General features: G+C 37.9%; 1 long non-coding RNA gene across 1 annotated transcript; it reads right to left on the reverse strand.

Annotated features, from left to right (window-relative positions):
* Positions 1-5,151: 5,151 nt before the first annotated feature.
* Positions 5,152-16,149, reverse strand: LOC311430574. The gene is made up of 4 exons (XR_014688875.1): positions 16,012-16,149; positions 14,418-14,545; positions 14,202-14,323; positions 5,152-5,524 (listed from the first exon to the last, which is right to left on the reverse strand). It is a non-coding gene; the product is annotated as an uncharacterized lncRNA (long non-coding RNA).
* Between the last annotated feature and the right edge of the window lie 1,106 nt (positions 16,150-17,255).

Consider the following 17,255-nt stretch of genomic DNA (forward strand, 5'->3'; position numbering starts at 1 on the left):
AAAACTAAGAGTGTATAAGGCTAGACTTATTTGCTAGGTCTTGTATGAGGTGAGAAAAGTCTCCTTTTTTCAGGTATGGGGCAAGACAAAGAGCAAAAGGACAAAAGTAGCTCAGGTTAAGGAAAATTATATTATAGCAGTTATCAACACTGCTTTATGCTGCATGTTCCTCCTAGCAGTGCTGTACCAATAGTTCCTTTCAACAGTAGTAATAATAACTCTGGCAGTGGAACTTCTGAAATAAGGCTCTACATTGCAAGTTAAAGTTTGGTCAAGTTTCAAGAGAATAACCTGAAAATAATATTTCTTTAAATACAAAGAAAAGCAGGTAGGTTAAAAGAGCAGACCAAAAGATTTCAGCCATAGTCATAAACAAAAAAAATAATAATTCTGAGGCAAATGTGTGATATTAATTTAGACAGTACTGTTATCATAATGCCTTGGAAATAAGAAGAATAATTTTCACCAAATAAACCACAAAAAGTGGTGTGTTGTAACTTTTTTCCTTCAACATCAGATTATTATTATCTTCCAATTTTTCATTATTAAAAATGTGAAGTCATCAATGAGTTTCAAATAATACTGAATATAACTTTTGGCAAAAATACAGCACATTCAAATATTGATGATTGCACTATCTATCTATCTATCTATCTATCTATATATATATTTTTTTTTTCCAAAGGCATAGAATCATAGAATCACAGAATGGCTTGGGTTAGAAGGGACCTTACAGATCTAGTTCCAACACCTCTGCCATGGACACCTTCCACTAGACCAGGTTGCTCAAAGTCCCATCCAGCCTGGCTTTGAATGCTTCCAGGGAGCACAGATTCTCAGGGCAACCTGCACTAGTGTCTTACCACCTTCTGAGTGAAGAATTTCCTACTAATATTTAATCTAACTCTACTTTCTTCTAGTTTAAAAGTGTTCCCCCTTGTGCTAACACTATCTTCCCATGTAAAAAGTGTCTGTAAGATGAAGTATTTGAAGTATTCAATTTATTCCTACTCCCTCCTGTTCCAAAATCCAGTGTCTTGTAGGGAATGAGTATCTTTGTTGTTAGTACTTTGGGAAAATCTCTACCTTTTAAGGTCTTCTCTTAGCAGAACAAAAGTCCTCCTTCAAGGATGCTCTTCAAAGCCTTCCCCTTTAAACCCCTCTGCCTCCGCAGTCAGAGTGGGTGTTGGGTTTGAATAATTGAATCCTTCTTTAAAGAATGTACACTATAGTACTTGGTAGCATCCAAACACTAATTTCCTCAAAAGGGACATGCCTTAAAAATACTGGGAAGCAGCTTTTCAAAATGTGCTCCATAATTAACACCTTTTTAATTCATATTTTAAAATTCAAATTTGTTTAATAACATATTCTGGCAACTACCTCTTTCTGAATTTGAAGACAATTCAGTGACAAAGTATTCAGGTGAATCATTTTTATTTAAAACAAATTTACTTATAATTTTATTAATTATGTAATTTGACATTTAATGACGGTTTTGGAGTAGTAGAGACCAGAGAAAACAGTCATTGGTTCTTCAGTTACTTTGAGAAGGATTAAGTGTCCTTTGAATCATGTTGAAACATTTTGATCCAATGAAATAAAGATGGTATTTTAATACAAGTTGGGTATTTTAATACAACTATAATACAACATTCTGATAACAACATTAATTTGAATGAGATGAAATTACAAGTAAGGCAATATTACAGAGGTGACCACAGTTGAAGAGCCCCTATAACAAGAGATTTCTTCTCTATAGAGAAGAAAGAAAAGTACTCAAACATAACACCTGGATCTTATTTCACAGATGTCTCAGGAGGAAAATTCAAAAAAATCAGTAGTTGCTGCCCTAATAAAAGTGGGTCAACAGAAGGAGAGTGTATGGGCTAGTTTCATTTATACACACACACACACATATATATATAATCTTACTGAAATGAATGAATGTTTTAGACGGATATAAATTTTATGGAGGCTAAAGGATTGTATAATGCCCCTTATAAAAATGAATATGATGCATTTAATTCTAAGAACTCAGTCCTTTGGTTTTCTTTACCCAAGTGGAAGTCTGGACTCCCTGCAAACTTGCCAGAGATCCATATAGCTGTAGGAATCAGACGCTAAATATCACACCAGTGGACTCCAGGTCCATAAGAAAGCTGTTTCTGCTAAAGCTGAAGCTGCCTATAGTTATTGGGTCAAACAATTAATTCCTTAATATATTTTCTAATTTTGGTGCCACATTTCTGTTCTGTCTGTGAAACACTGACTTTGCACTATGACGGATGATGGCTTTTTGTTCTACAAGATTCAGGAAACTCTCTTAAAATTCTCATACAACTGGTAACTTGCTTTTTACACACATGGGGATATTATGCTGTGACATAGGTGCAGTTGGCAGTCATGCTGAAATTGAGCTCTACACATTATGAAAAGAAAAATGGGCTGTTTGTGGAGCATTTTCCATGACATTCCTTATATTTTGGAAATTGCACACACCCTGCACACAACCTGTTTGCTGTTCTTCCCTGTTTAGAATTGTGTAAATAAACCTTTGGTCATGTGGCAAATTTCTACAAAATTTATTAATTAATTTCCTCCTTTTTTTTTTTTTTTTTTTTTTTTTTTTTTTTTTTATGAGGGACAGGGGCAATTTTCACTATGCATGTAGATTTTGGGGTGAGATAAGACAGTCCAAGTTGTTGCCTGTGTGCTCTTATATTTGGGCTATGAAGAAATTGTAGAATTGAATATTAGAGCTTTGATACTACTGGTACTTTAGATTAAGCCTGCAGTGTCTTCAGAAACCAAATAATCTTTTAACTTTCAACAGACTGAGGTAAATAATTTAAAAACTAAGTTCATAGTTTGGAGACATACCTCCAATATGAGTTTCAGTTAATGAACATTAAATATGAATTTTTTGACTTTATGCATGCTTTGTGCATGTAAAACATCAATTTGAACACTGCTTGGTGCAATCTTAGACCAAACTGAATGTGTTTAAGTCTAAAAATAGGAGCAGAGAAAGAACCATTATTAAAGATCTAGCAGAAAAAAAAATGAAATAGGAAAAAAAGTTTTGTGTGAATTAGGTCCATCAGAAGTCAGTTTTCCTTTAGGCAAAATCTTTTTGTCAGGTAATTTCTTTATCTGAACAATTTTTATGACTTTCTACTCAAAAATCTATTATTCAATCAGTAAAGCTGACAAGTACAAATATTTCCCCTCATTGCCAATTTAGCACTTTTCTCTGGCATTCTGCATGCCAAGTAGAATTGAAGATTTACCTTCTGAAACTACTGTAGACTTCACAAGTTAAGGGAAGGAAAAAAAAAAAAAAAAAAAAAAAGAACACCAGAAGAAAAAGAACAACGCCTTGTTTTAATAAAAATATTGACTCATGGTTTCACAGAACAGAACCGAAAGGGAAAGTTTTCCCTAGTCTTTTTTTTCTTCCTATTATTTTAAAAATAAGGTTTCTCATTAAAATCTAAAGGATAGCTTTGTTTCAGTTACAGAAGACACATTCTTCTTTTGTAGAATACCCCAACAGAGTAATTTGTTCCCATCAGAGCTCTGTTGGCAAAAGGAAGTTGGTTGTTGTTTAAAAATTAGGGCTTAGATCCAGTAGAGCACTTAAGCAAGTGCTTAACTTGTCAGTGCTGCTAATTTCATATTTAAAGAATGTGCTTGGTTTGGTGCATGCCTCCATAACTTTTGGTCAAAAATGATTACTGCTTTCTGGTAATGCCCTGACTTCAAAAAGTTAATAACTTTCATACTATTTTGACATACTATCTTGATAGATTAGAGGGCTGGGTAAACACTAACTGCATGAAGTTTAACAAGAGCAAGTGTCAGATTCTGCACCTGGGAAGGAGCAACTCTGGCTATACGTACAGACTGGGGGACAAGAGACTGGAGAGCAGCCCTCTGGTTGTGGCAAGTTGAATACCAGCCTACAGTGTGCCCCAGTAGCCAAAAGGGTCAACCATACACGGGGGTGGATCAAGCATGGTATTGCTAGCCAATTGAGGGAAGTGATTCTCTGTGCTAGTGTGGTGTCACTGTGCACAGTTTTGGGTGACACAATATAAGAAGAACATAAAACTATTAAAGAGTGTCCAAAGGAGAGCTATGAATATTGTGAGAGGTCTAGAGGGCGAGACAGGTTAGTGGGTGACTGTTGAGGGATTCTTCCTGCAACAGGTGACAGTAGTACTATGTTGATGGTTGGACCAGATGATCTTTGAGGTCTTTTCCAACCTTAATGATTCTATGATTCTATGTCTGAGGAGTGGTTGAGGTCCCTTGCTTTGTCAAGGCCAGACCAGAGCAGGCTGAGGGGAGGCCTCATGGCAGACTGCAGCTCCCTCACAAGGGGAGCGGAGGGGCAGGCACTGAGCTCTGTTCTCTGGGGACAGCGACAGGACCTGAGGGAACAGCATGGAGCTGGGACAGGGGAGGGTCAGGCTGGGTGTTAGGGAAAGGTTCTACACCCAGAGGGTGGTTGGGCAGTGGAACAGGCTGTACAGTGAGATGATCACGGCATCAAGCCTGCCAAAGTTCAAGAAGTGTTTGCACAGTGCTATCAGACACATGGTCTGATTTTTGGGTAGTCCTGTGTGGAGTCAGGAGTTGGACTTGATGATCCTCGTGGGTCCCTTTCAACTCAGGATATTCTATGATTCTATTTCTAGAGCCTCTTTGCCAAACATCACTATCATGAAACCCATCAACAAACTCAGCAGAGAAGCCAGAGGTGGAACTGACAGTTAAATGGATTTTTTCAGCTCCATCTGTAACAGCAAAGAGAGGACTATGGTGTGAGACTTTTCTCCAGATTTAGACATTTACATCTGTCTGTCAGGGTTCTCCTTATGGTCAGTGGAGATCAATTAATCTCAGAGTACTTCAGAAAAGCATCATATGAATCCTTATAATTTGTATAAGTGTTTGCTTTACTCCACTGACTAGAGAGCAAGATGAGAGAATTAAAAGTGAGTATCTAGTCTGCAGACAGAATGCAAGGGCAGCTGAGAGGAATCCCACACCCCTCTACTCAGTGCCTGAACCACTGAGTTCTAGATCTTTACATATGCAAAGTATTATAGAAGAAAAACACATAAGGTTAGATTCACATTTTATAGAACATTTTTAAAAACTGTTGGGTGTGGTGCTGAAAACTCACTGTATTTTCATTTATGTTCTTCCTGGCAGTGGTAAGTAGTTTTAATTTGTGTGAAATTCATGTTAACACTAATCTGCAGGCTATCATATTTATTCTCGGAATGCTTCTAAATACTTCTCTGCAAAATGCAAGAGCCGTGGTCCCATCTGGTACAGATTAAGAATCCATGCTTAGCTTCCCCATGGCAAGTCCTTGGAACAATAATCACAATTTTCCCAGCCGTAGCTATGCACCTGAGGGTTGTTTGGTCAGCACTTCCAGAAAACAATAGTTGCGTGAGCTCAAAAAGAGGCTGCTCTGTTTTCCTGATCCTCTGACAAGGCCTTGCTGAAAATTGAATAGAGACAGAAATCAGTGAGGAGATAAAGCATTTGCAACAGTGTAGATTTTTTTTTTTCTCTACCTAATCAACAGGTACCAGTTTGCTTTGTCATATCTTCAGTGGAAAAGAAAACAGCTCTTCACCCTCCTCTCCACCCTCAAAACAAACAAACAAACAAAACAAAAAAATGCCTTCCCCAATTTGTTGTTGATTTACCAGTTTAAACATATGTGTTGCATTGTAATCTACTCCGTATTTAGTAAAACTTGAATGCACTTTGAGGAAAAAAATCTCACATGCATTTGAAAATGCTTATTTTTTCTGATTTTTTTTTTCAGGGTTGTGAGAGATTACAGACATTGAGCATAAAGTTGCCAAAGTGCTTACAATTGACATTAAATACAAGGCAAAGTGCCATTGTGAAAATGAATGCCTGCTAAGATAAAGTGCTTGGGAGATTGCAAAGGACTTGTGCTGAGATACACTGAGCAATGAGGAAGTGAGGCAACATCCATGTTACATATCAAAAGGTAGCAATCTACACAATCGTGCCTTTAACTTTGCTGTTTTGCTATTTAATTTAGAGAATTTCATGGTATTTTCCATCCTCATCATGGTCATAATTACCAAAAAAGTAGTCTGGAAAGTACCTTGAAAGCTCACCTTGATACCCTGAAAGCTGCTTCATTACTTCAGGACTGGGTCAACTGTATCTGCAATAAGTATGTTCTTAAAATCTTCCACTGTTGGAGGTTCTGTGTCCTCTCCAAACAAATCACTGAAATGCCTGGTGGTGAACTTTTTATCATCTCACCTAAATCTACCATACTGCAGCTTGAAGTCTCATTATTTTTCCAGGTCCCACTGGATGAACACTAGTCCCAGTGATGCAAATCCTCACAACTAATTTTAAGTGCCTACCCCTGAGCTCATCATTTAGGTAACCCACCTCAATGGAAAGAAACAAGCTCTGGCAGAACTTAGTGAGCCTCATCTATTTCATCTTTGTTTCAGTGAGATGTATTCTCCCAAAGTATCTCCTATTCACTGGCTTTATAACGGAAGTTCAGACGTACATGTAGGTATCTACATTGGAGATATCGCTTTGTTCAAAGGAATTCCCCCATTCATGGTGCAATGACAGGAATATTCAATATTAATTCAGTATCCCAAGAATTACTCTATCTGGGGCATTGTAGGGGTCACTGACTATGAGATGGCACCTTTGCAAAAGTGACTTCAGTATAAAAAACTTGATTTTTATCCTATTAACCTTCTTTAGTATGTCAAATTAACCCCAGTGGAACTGAAACAGCATCTGGTTTTAGGGAATCCTTCAGTTCTTGCCTGACTACAGTTTTATTAAATAAGAAGGTCTTGCATTTTTTTTTTTTCACCCCATCTAAGGAACAGCAGTAGTATAAAAGAGACAAAGTAAGCTTCCAGATGTGTCCTTTTTTGAACACTGGGATATTTTCTGTTTGTATGGAATCCTGCAGAGATAGAATGTATAACTGTAGTAATCATGACTCTCAATAGCAAGATTAACTCCTCTTAATTGAAGATCATAAGATAAATTAAAACAAAGTAAATTATTTTCTGAATGCATGCCATATGTCAGAAAATTGTTTGAAGTTGGTAAGTAAGGATACTGTAAGTAAGGATGCAACCTGATTCAAGTCTGTAGAATTATTCTTGACTTTTAAAGCTTCTCATTTTAAGTGGCTCTTGCACCATACACAGCTCATTGCTACCAATGCAAATGCAGTAGTTCCAGTTGCAGTGATAGTTAAAAAAGATTAATGTAGGTAGAATCAATGTTATTGCCTTGTAGACAAACAAGCTAGAGAGTCTGATGCTCAGGATATTCCATTAAGTGGATATGGACCTATGCTGGTATAATCAAGATCATAATACTGTTTTCAAAACTTTCAGTTAGTCTAATGGGATGTTCTGAGCTGAGCTTGAGGTTTAATAAGTAAGGCTCTATCACAGATTTTGGTTATATTATGGCAATGATATCTGTGGAGATAGCATTGCTGAGTCACAGTTTTCTGGAATGAGACAATTGAGCTGGCCCGCCACCATTTCTTGCAGCTGTTTATGGTCTAAGATAAAATCACGATGTATTCCAAAGTATAGGGGTATTCTAGCACTTATTTTTTCATCTTCATATTGTGATATTAAGGTAGGTCCAGCTCTATGATTGTTTTAAAATAAAGTCAAGGAATCTAGCTAAAGAGCAACAGGAGAACATTTTCCTTCAAAGGAAATTATGATTTTATTTTTTTATTTTTTTACTTTTTTTTTTTTTTTTTTTTTCAGCTGTGGCCACAGAGCATCTACTCACATCCACAGTAAAAGGAGTATCAGATCTTTCAAAGTCTTGCCTCCTTGTGTTCAGAGTGCTTCTCTGTACACTGATAACCTCTGGTCCAAATGAACAAAGTTTTGAGCCCTTCTGATTCTGGAGGTCTCTTCTTCTCTGTTAATCAATTCCTTTCTCCCTTATTTGCCACAATTCTGGTCAGACTGAAGTGCAAAACCAGTAGTGTGCTGTGCCCTTCCTTCATTTGCCTTTACAAACAGAAACTTCAAAGCTTGGTATTGACCGTTTACTGAAACAATTTCAAGCAAGTTTAATATTATCTCAAACTGTGTTAGAAGAATATTTCTGCTTAGAGTGATGAGGGCCAAAGACTGTGGCCATGCCTACACAAATGCACAAAATCAACAAGGTGAGAAACTCCTCCATGATGATGTGGCAAGTGTTTAAACCATGTCCAGTAACAAGTACTGCAACTATTTATAAATCACCTTTACCCACAAAGGCATTTGTTTTGGCAGCTGTGTAGCAGAAATACAAATCAAGCTGAAATTCTGGCTAAGCTGGTATACTGAAGTAGAAGAGTAGAAATGCACAATAACATGGTGGGCATGGCAGGTCACAGAGTATTATTACAGGATTTGGGGAGCTATAAGGTATTAATCTTGTTAAGATTGTTAAAGTAACAAAAACAGCTGTGAATAATTCCTACTTTGGTGCGCATTACAGCTCGATAGCAAAGCTGATCAATCCCACTAACAGTATATAACTGTTATAGTTATCTCTGCACTGAAAGCAGAATCATGAGGAAGTACCTGTATGAAATCATAGAATCATGGGAATCATAGAATGTTTTGGGTTAGAAGAGACCTTCAAGATCACCTAGTTCCAATCCTCTGATATGGGCAGGGACACCTCCCACCAGACTAGGTTGCCCAAGGCCCCATCCAACTCGGCCTTGAACACCTCCAGTGATGGGAATTACACAGATTCTCTGGGCAACCTATTCAAGTGCCTCACCACTCTCTGAGTGAAGAATTTCCTCCTAACATCTAATCTAAATCTCCCCTCTTTTAGCTTAAAATCATTATCCCTTGTCCTATCATTATTTGCCCAAGCAAAAACTCACTCTTCATCTTTTTATAAGCCCCCATTAAGTATTGAAATGCTTCAGTGAAGTCTCCCCAGACCCTCCTCTTCTCCAGGATGAACAACACCAGCTTTCCCAACCTGTCTTCATAGTGGAGGTGCTCCAGCCATCTGAGCATTTTCATAGCCTGGACCTGCTCTAACAGGTCCACATCCTTCTTGTGCTGTGGGCCCTAGACCTGGATGCAGCACTCCAAGTGAGGCCTCATGAAGGTAGAGCAGAGGGGGACAATCACCCCCTTTGACCTGCTAGCCATGGCTCTGTTGATGCCGCTGTGGTGGTTTTACTCAGGTGGGCAGCTGAGCTCCATCACAACCGCCCTCTCATTCCCCTTCCTCAAAGGGAAAGGGAGAAAATAACAATGGAAAGGGCTCAAGCGGGGAGATAAGGACAGGCAGATCTCTCAACAATTATCATCATGAGCAAAACACACTCAGCACAGAGAGATTAATATAATTTATTACCTATTACTAACAAGCTAGAGAACAAGTGAGAACAAAAAGCAAACTAAAAACATCTTCCCCTCACCCACCTTCTTCTATATCCTCCCTCCAAGCAGTGCAGGGAAACTGCATGGAAAATGGGGGTTGCAGTCAGTTCCTAACTTTTCATGGGTGTACTCAATCTAACCATCTATATCATTCATAAAAATATTAAAATTAATATAAATTGATATAAAATTGATAAAAATATTAAACAGCACCAGTCCCAAGACAGACCCTGAGAGACACCACTCATCTCCGGCCTCCACCTGGACACAGAGCTGTTAACCACAACTCTGTGTGTGTGGCTTTCAAGCCAATTCCTTATCCACTAAATGGTCCACCCTTCAAATCCATCTCTTGCCAATCTGGAGATCAGGATGTCATGTAGGACTGTGTCAAAGGTCAGAAGTACAGGTAGATAACACTGGTCTTTCTTCCCTTGTTAACTCATGCAGTCAGAAATCCTTTAAAATGTCTTAGTATGGGATAGAAGACTTGGGTAAAGCTCATGTTATTTCACTTATTTTAAATGCCAGTATTATTAAAAAATAATAAATAAACTAAACAAAGCAAACAAACAACTACAAAGAATGAGGGCAAGGTGTTGAAGAAACACAAGTATAAGAAGACTCTTGCTTTATTGGTTCTTTTGTGCCACAATAGTAAGTGTAGGTAAACCATCAGTCCTGTCCAAGCATCCTGCTATGGCATGGATTAAGTCTAACTGAAACAGGAGCATATAACTGTAATCATTCTTTAAGGATAGTTGTAAGAAATTCCATATGGACTAATGCTGCTAAAACAACAGGGTCTTCTACTGAAAACACTGGTACATGTAACACTGAAATTGCTCAGGAGAGTGAATGATATTGACAGAAAGGCTTTGAAAAAGATCTTTTATAGAAAAAAAAAAAAAAAAGACAAAAAAGAGGTAAGAAAGAATCATCAATGATGTAATGCTAGCTTGACAGAAAAAATGCAGATATAAAGTAAGAAAGAATTTTCAGTTGCACATTTGGCTCGTATAACTTTGAAATTGTGAGTGAAGAAATAATTTATTGTTTTATTCCTCTTGAAGTCAAAGAAACAAGATTGTTTATATCCTTTATAGACTCAGAGTTTCATCAAGGAAATCTTAACTTCATTATCAATCTCTTCTTTTTATGGGAACAAGTCATAACACCTTGAGTTTTGGCTAGTTTTTCAGACCAAAAGTCCTCACACCATGAGGACTGTAACTCAGAGTTCCCAGCTTGTGCCCAGGCAATCCAATAATTCACAGCCATAGTGGCTGAAGCAGAAGATCAGATCAAAAGCTGCAGGGGTTAAACACTAAGGTTTGCCCAGCCATGCCTAAGGACAGCAGCTGTTAGCAATAAAAAGAGTAAATGGGCTTGATCAGCAGTCAATCTCATATGCTTCCTTATCAGCTGGACACTCTCCAGTGATAGCTCAGGGATCTCAACACCTGCTTACTCTCACACACTGTCTCACTTTCTTTCTCTTTTTGTAACACTCTCAGAGTCTTCTATCTCCAGTCAGTCATCCTGGGTGTAAGTTTCTTCAACTTATAATTGGATCATCCTCCAGATTCTGGAGGAATGGAATGGAATGGAATAGACCTATAAAGATCATCAAGTCCAACTGCCTGACTCTCTTCCAAAAGTTCAAGTATATTATTGAAGGTGTTATCCAAATTCCTCCTGAACACTGGCAGGCCTGGGACATCAACCATCTCTCTAGGAAGTTCCTGTGTGTCCTGTCGTTAGTTACCAGGGAGAAGAGACAGCCACCTCCTTTTCTGCTTCCACTCCTCAGGAAGCTGTAGAGAGCAATGAGGTTGCCTCTTGGCCTTCTTTTCTCCAGACCAGACAACCCAAGCTTCTGCTCATTGGCCATGCCTTCCTGACCTTTTATCAACTTTATCAGCGTGTTTATCTTGGCATACTAAAAGAAAATATGACTTGAATATTTAAGACAGATATGCTGTATCTTGATATTGACACTAAATTATTGGAGAAACAAAAATAAATTTTTGACATGACTCAGAATGGAAACAGTCTCTTTTGTCAGATACAGACAATAATGACTTTCTATTTACAAGGAGAACAAATGTATTTTCTTCTTTCTCTTGTATTTTCCTGTCGGGGTCTCATTTTTATTGCAAAATATTTCATTTGTGTTATTAGCTTGTAGAACAGGTTGATTAAGAAAAATGAACACTCAGAGCTGGTATTGGTTGTTTTTGGTAACCCATCATTTCTCCCTAGAAGTTTTTTTTTGTCTGAGTGTTCAGAGTTACACTCTGGAAAGGATACAGTAAACCTAAGGAGTTGGTGATTCTCTAAACACTGCTGCATGCCATCGCCCAAGGGAAAAAAACAAAAACAAAACAAAACAAAACAAAACAAAAACAAAAACAAACAACAAAAAAAAAACCTTGGGTAGCTGCTCAGGAATGAGAACCCTTCAGTAGAAAAACTTTGCATGGAAAGATGCTGATAAGATAGCAAGGAGGTAGAGACATCTGAGTACTGGTAACTTAGTGCTAATAAAAGGAGAGAGAAAGGTTTTGGAATTAAGTGTCATCTGAAATAGGCTTGGAAATGTATGCAAAGAAATAACCTCCTGCTGTTTAAGAATTGTTTTTGGAAACAGTGTCTTGGGGTTTTAAGATTGCTTGGCATGCCAGATTTGGTTAGACTTACCATATTGCCAACATTTTAATTGAATGGTGGTGTTGTACAGCATGCTCAGCTGGGCCATGTCTGTCTGAGGTGGAAGCTAGAGCAAAATTGAACATTTTGTATTTTCTGCATATCTTCAGATTGTCCCTTTCTGACTGCAGACTACAGGAAGGGGGATTATTCCAAAATGAAGGCTCAATGAACCCAGGCTTTCAGCTGCAAGTACAAGTCCTGCATACATTCCCCTTTTCAGCTGGTAACTGGATGAATTTTAAAGACTCCCCCACCATTTATGAAACCGTACAACATCAGGGACTTGGTCTTCAATGCCACAAAAGGGAATTTGATGCCTGAGTTTTAGGAGTGTTTTACAGGTCTCCAAATAGTCTTTCTTTCATTATTTTATCCAAGAACTGGCATTTCTCTTTCAGGGATTAGTTTGTCCTTAATCCTGAGGAGCATTGCCTTGGGCAATGCTTGGCTTCTGTGGAGTCAGCTGGACTCCAGCAAGAGCTACAAACTGGGCCCAGTCCTGACAGATGCCTTCCTTCTTACTGCTCTGTAAAGTAACACACCAAAAATATACAGAAAACAAAACAAAACAAAACAAAACAAAACAAAAAACGGAAAGAGTATCTGCTAATACTTCTCTCATAATTAATCTTGCCAGCATTTAAAGATCCAGAATTTATTCTTTAAATGTAAATTCCCATTGCTGGCACAATTAGCTCTGTTCATAAAAGCTAATAGGAAGACATTTACCTAATAGGAAGTGCTGGGAGAATAGTTATCTCATCAGACACATCTTATCCTTTGTCTCCCATGCAGAGTAAGCTTGCATTAAAAATTAGGAACATTTATGTGTTCTAAATCCTTTTCCTTTCCCTTTTCCATTTTTTATTTTCCCTTTTCCTTTTTTTTTTTTTTTTTTTTTTTTTAAACTAATCTCTTAAGTACCTGTTTGGGAAAACCACCTGAATTTCTTGACACCTTTCTGGGATTGTCTCTTTTTCTTCCCTTTGTATCAGTCTCAGATTTTATTTAAAAATCAAGGATTATTTTTTTTTTTAAAGAACACTTCTGACATTTGTGACAAGATGATTTCACATTTCTGTGGCAATGTTGACATCAGTCTCTCCAAAATCCTGATTATCTTACTCATGCAATAGCATTTTTTTTAAACATATGTTCAAGCATGCACCTTAAGTATACATATATACATTGATTCTCAGCATACACAGAAACAAGTAACAGAAACAACAGCATACTCTCAATCTCTGATAGCTTGTTTCTTCACTATCACCACAAGTTTCCCACAGGAGGAAACTGTTATTGCTTCAGCTCTACTCAAGGGTTAAATTAACATGTGCTTGCAAACACAGAACTCTCCCTGAGGGGAAAGCATGTAAAAAAATGAAACAACAAAAACATGCATTATTGTAAAATTCTCAAAGGCAGATGTGTACAAAAAATCTCCTTGTTCTCTACTGACATTGTACAGTTCTGAAATCTTTCCAAGAACAACATTTAGATGAAGAGTATGTTCTAAAATAGGGTTTAAAAACAATTAAATAATAACAGATACTTTGTAAATATAGCATTTGTTTTGCACTCCATACCCCTTTGCCTACTCCTGTTAGAACAATAAACACACATCCCAGATGACTGGCTGTCAAAGATACTGTCCAGTAGGAACATCTAGTTTCTTCCCATAGACTTCAAGGGACTGTTTCAGTGACTTTTTAATTGTAACGATAATATATGGTTGCAGTGACCTAAGTAATAATATGTTGTTTGTTGAAGAGTGCTCCTTTCAAAGCAGTTGACATTGTCTTTTATCTGAACTTCAGGTACAAAACAGTCCTTCAGGAAGCGAATTTACAAAAACATCTCAAAATCTCACATGTTTAGTTTGGGGAAAAAAAAAAAAAAAAAAAAAAAAAAAAAAGCAAAAAAAGGTGTCCTACTCTATAAAGGACCAAACCAAAGAATGTGGTAAAAAATATTGGCTTTTGTGTGCACATAAAGACTTACTAATTTAAGTTTCAGGAGCTTGATCAGAAACTCAGCTGCAGATCCATTCAGGACTCTCCAGACTTACCTTTTCTCAGGTGCAGGAAGCTTGCCCCTGTTCTTTGTCACAGCTCACTCCAGCACTGGTTAGATCAAGACCATGAAAGCCAGTTACCTTGGTTTGCCTGACTCTGCCATACAAAAATTTTGCCATCAGTAGTAAAACCAGCCACTTACCACTGCTATGCAGGGCGTTTATACTAAGATTTTCCATTTTTTATTTTTTTCCATAAATCCTCCTACTGTCAGGTCTCTTCAGAAGTCAGTGTAGCCAGGCTAACAGAGAATCTCAGGGTTATTCATGTCTGGATGAGGGAAATCATAGTAAAATAGAACAATTAGACATCTCTATGGCACCACATTTTTCCCATTCTTTACTTCATTTGACTCAAGATTCATTTTTCAAGCTTCATTTATTTTTTGTGCCCTTGTCATGATCTCTTGCTGAGTCTGTATGCTCTTCTTTAGAGAGTAAAAATAATCAATTCTCACTTTCAGTATTGAAACTTTAAAAAAATATTGAGCAAAGTGGAAGTATAAACCACAGCTTTCAATGACAGCTCTAGCTAACCCAGCATATCATTCCCTTTTTTCCCAGATTTCTTTGAGGCCTTCCTCAGCAGGCAGTGCAGGATGCTGCCAGCCACATCTCCATATTAGCACAAGAAGATACTCCAAAAAGTACTTCACAAACAGGAATGATGTGCAGAGTTCCTTGTGCTCCAGACATAGCCTGAGGTCAGATCCATGGCTATGGTTCCAAGTTTCTCTGCTCAGGCACTGGATCTCATCTCAAGAGCAACTCAGGTATGCTCCACCTAAACAGAGCATGGAGAGCTCTTGTGATTTTGGAAACTGCACACCAGACCATGGTATAGAAGGACCACACCTTTGTCTCTTCTACAGGAAGAACAAAGTTTTAAAAAGTAAGTAGTACAATCTCTCATTTTAAAATATACCACCTATACACCCAAAAATGCTAATAATGAACCACGTGTAAAAGATGATGGTTTATGAAGTGCATTTATTTGTGCGCTTCTTGAAGTCTGTGCAAAGTTGAGTTGAATCATACTGCCATAACTATTTCCCTTCTTACTATCTCATTGCTGAAATTCTTGTTGATGTAGACAGAAAGGCACGGTACCTGGTTCTCGCAAAACTATTATTTAAAAGTATGGTAGCTTCATCTACCTTTGCAGCCTTGCCCTATATTTATTTCAATAAATATATTTTAAAAATCATTTAATGAGGTTATTGAATTGTATATGTATATTTAAGAAAGCAGCAGAAAGAGAATAAATGTCACCATAAATGAAGAGCCTATGGATGAATCCCAGTCTTGCTGAGGTGAGTGACAAAACACCCAAGGTAAAGCTCTCAATATCCAGCTAGGACAGAACAGAACAAAACATCCTAAACTGGAAGGGGCCAATAAGGGTCAAGTCCAGCTCCTGACCTTGCTCAGATTATGCAAAAGGTATAATACTTTTTCTGTTAGACATCAACAACATGGCACAAGAATGTGAAACAAAGGTACCTATAAGACAGATAATTGTTTAAGGAAATACACCTTTCTGGAAGCTTTCTCCTCCCCAGAAATAAGACTCAAAACTAATACAAAACATGATTCCTTTAAAGACTGTAATACAGTCTTGCAACCAGGCTATATAATACAGTGTACTGTTACAGATACTACACTTTTTCAAATTACAGTGTTAAGTAGAAATACACAAAAAAAAATGGATATGAAAACTCTGAATGAATACCCAACTAATAACTTCACATTCATCAGTAGGTGAGCAGATGGGTTCAGTTGGCACTATTTTCTCCACTGGTAGTATAAAAGGAAAATGGCACTCCCTTCGATTGGTGGTTTGCATATCCCAGGAGTCCCATATTAATCTCTGTGTCATAGTCTACAAATAAATAAATAAATAAATAAATAAATAAATAAATAAATAAAGTGGTTTCATAGAGTGGAAGACGTTAAGAAGTCAATAAATTTTATGGTCCTACAAGGAGCTGGCAGATGAATTCTGTCTTTTCCAGGGGCACTCAGTGAGGCACCATGTAAGAAGAAACTGGATTTTTTTGCTGGGTGTTGGGGCCCTTATTATTATCATCTTTGTCATTAGCAGTATGAGCACACGTCGCAGCAGTGCTTCATCAATATTCATGCCTTATATGTTGGTTCCCTGCAATCACAAAGTTTAAAGCCTCCACCCCGCTGTCTAAAAGTCACACAGATGCAGCAGTACAGGTCACTCATGGTGAGCAGATGCACGCTGGAGGTATCAGTGGTTCAGACAAAAGGGAAGATGGGATGTGGGAAATAACTTGTGTAAGACACTGCACAAAGAGGATTTGCAGAAAATAGCTCAAAACTGTTGATGCAAATGTACATCAGTAAATGGTATTGCTTCATTCCTAGACATTGTTTTTTATCCTGTTCCTTCAAGACACAGGAAGTCACATGATCTAAATTTTCCTAAAGTATGAGAGCTCCCACAGCCTCAGAGTCCTCCCTCTCCTTCCTTCATGGACTGCCCTGCTTTGGTTTTTTAAGACAGCTGATGATGTCTCCTCTCTTTCTGAGCAAGGCACTGCGCTGAGGACAAGATAGACAGGCACAGCATCTCTCAGCTGCCCAGCTGAACCTCTATGATGAAAAAGTAAACAGTGAAATGAAAACAATAAAAAATGAAACAAACTGACCTGGTGTCATCAGCCATGAGGCATCACTGCTATTTTCAGAGACTGGACCTTTCAGAACTTATCCGAGGATGCTTCAGCTGCAAATCCAGTGACCTCGTTTGTCACTTCTCAAATGCCTCCCTCCTGTGGACCTTGTGGATGATGTACATCTTTGTTTAACAAGACATCCAGCTTTGAAGAAGGGGGAAAAGATTACTGATCATGATGTGAACTCAGAGCAGACATGTCACCTTTCCAGGAGAGCTCAGCTCTGATTAAAACACATTTTAAAAATGTGTCTCTCCTAGGAGTTCTCATTGC

The sequence above is a fragment of the Aythya ferina genome, assembly GCF_964211825.1.
Source record: "Aythya ferina genome assembly, chromosome: 1".
In the NCBI taxonomy this organism is placed as follows: domain Eukaryota; kingdom Metazoa; phylum Chordata; class Aves; order Anseriformes; family Anatidae; genus Aythya; species Aythya ferina.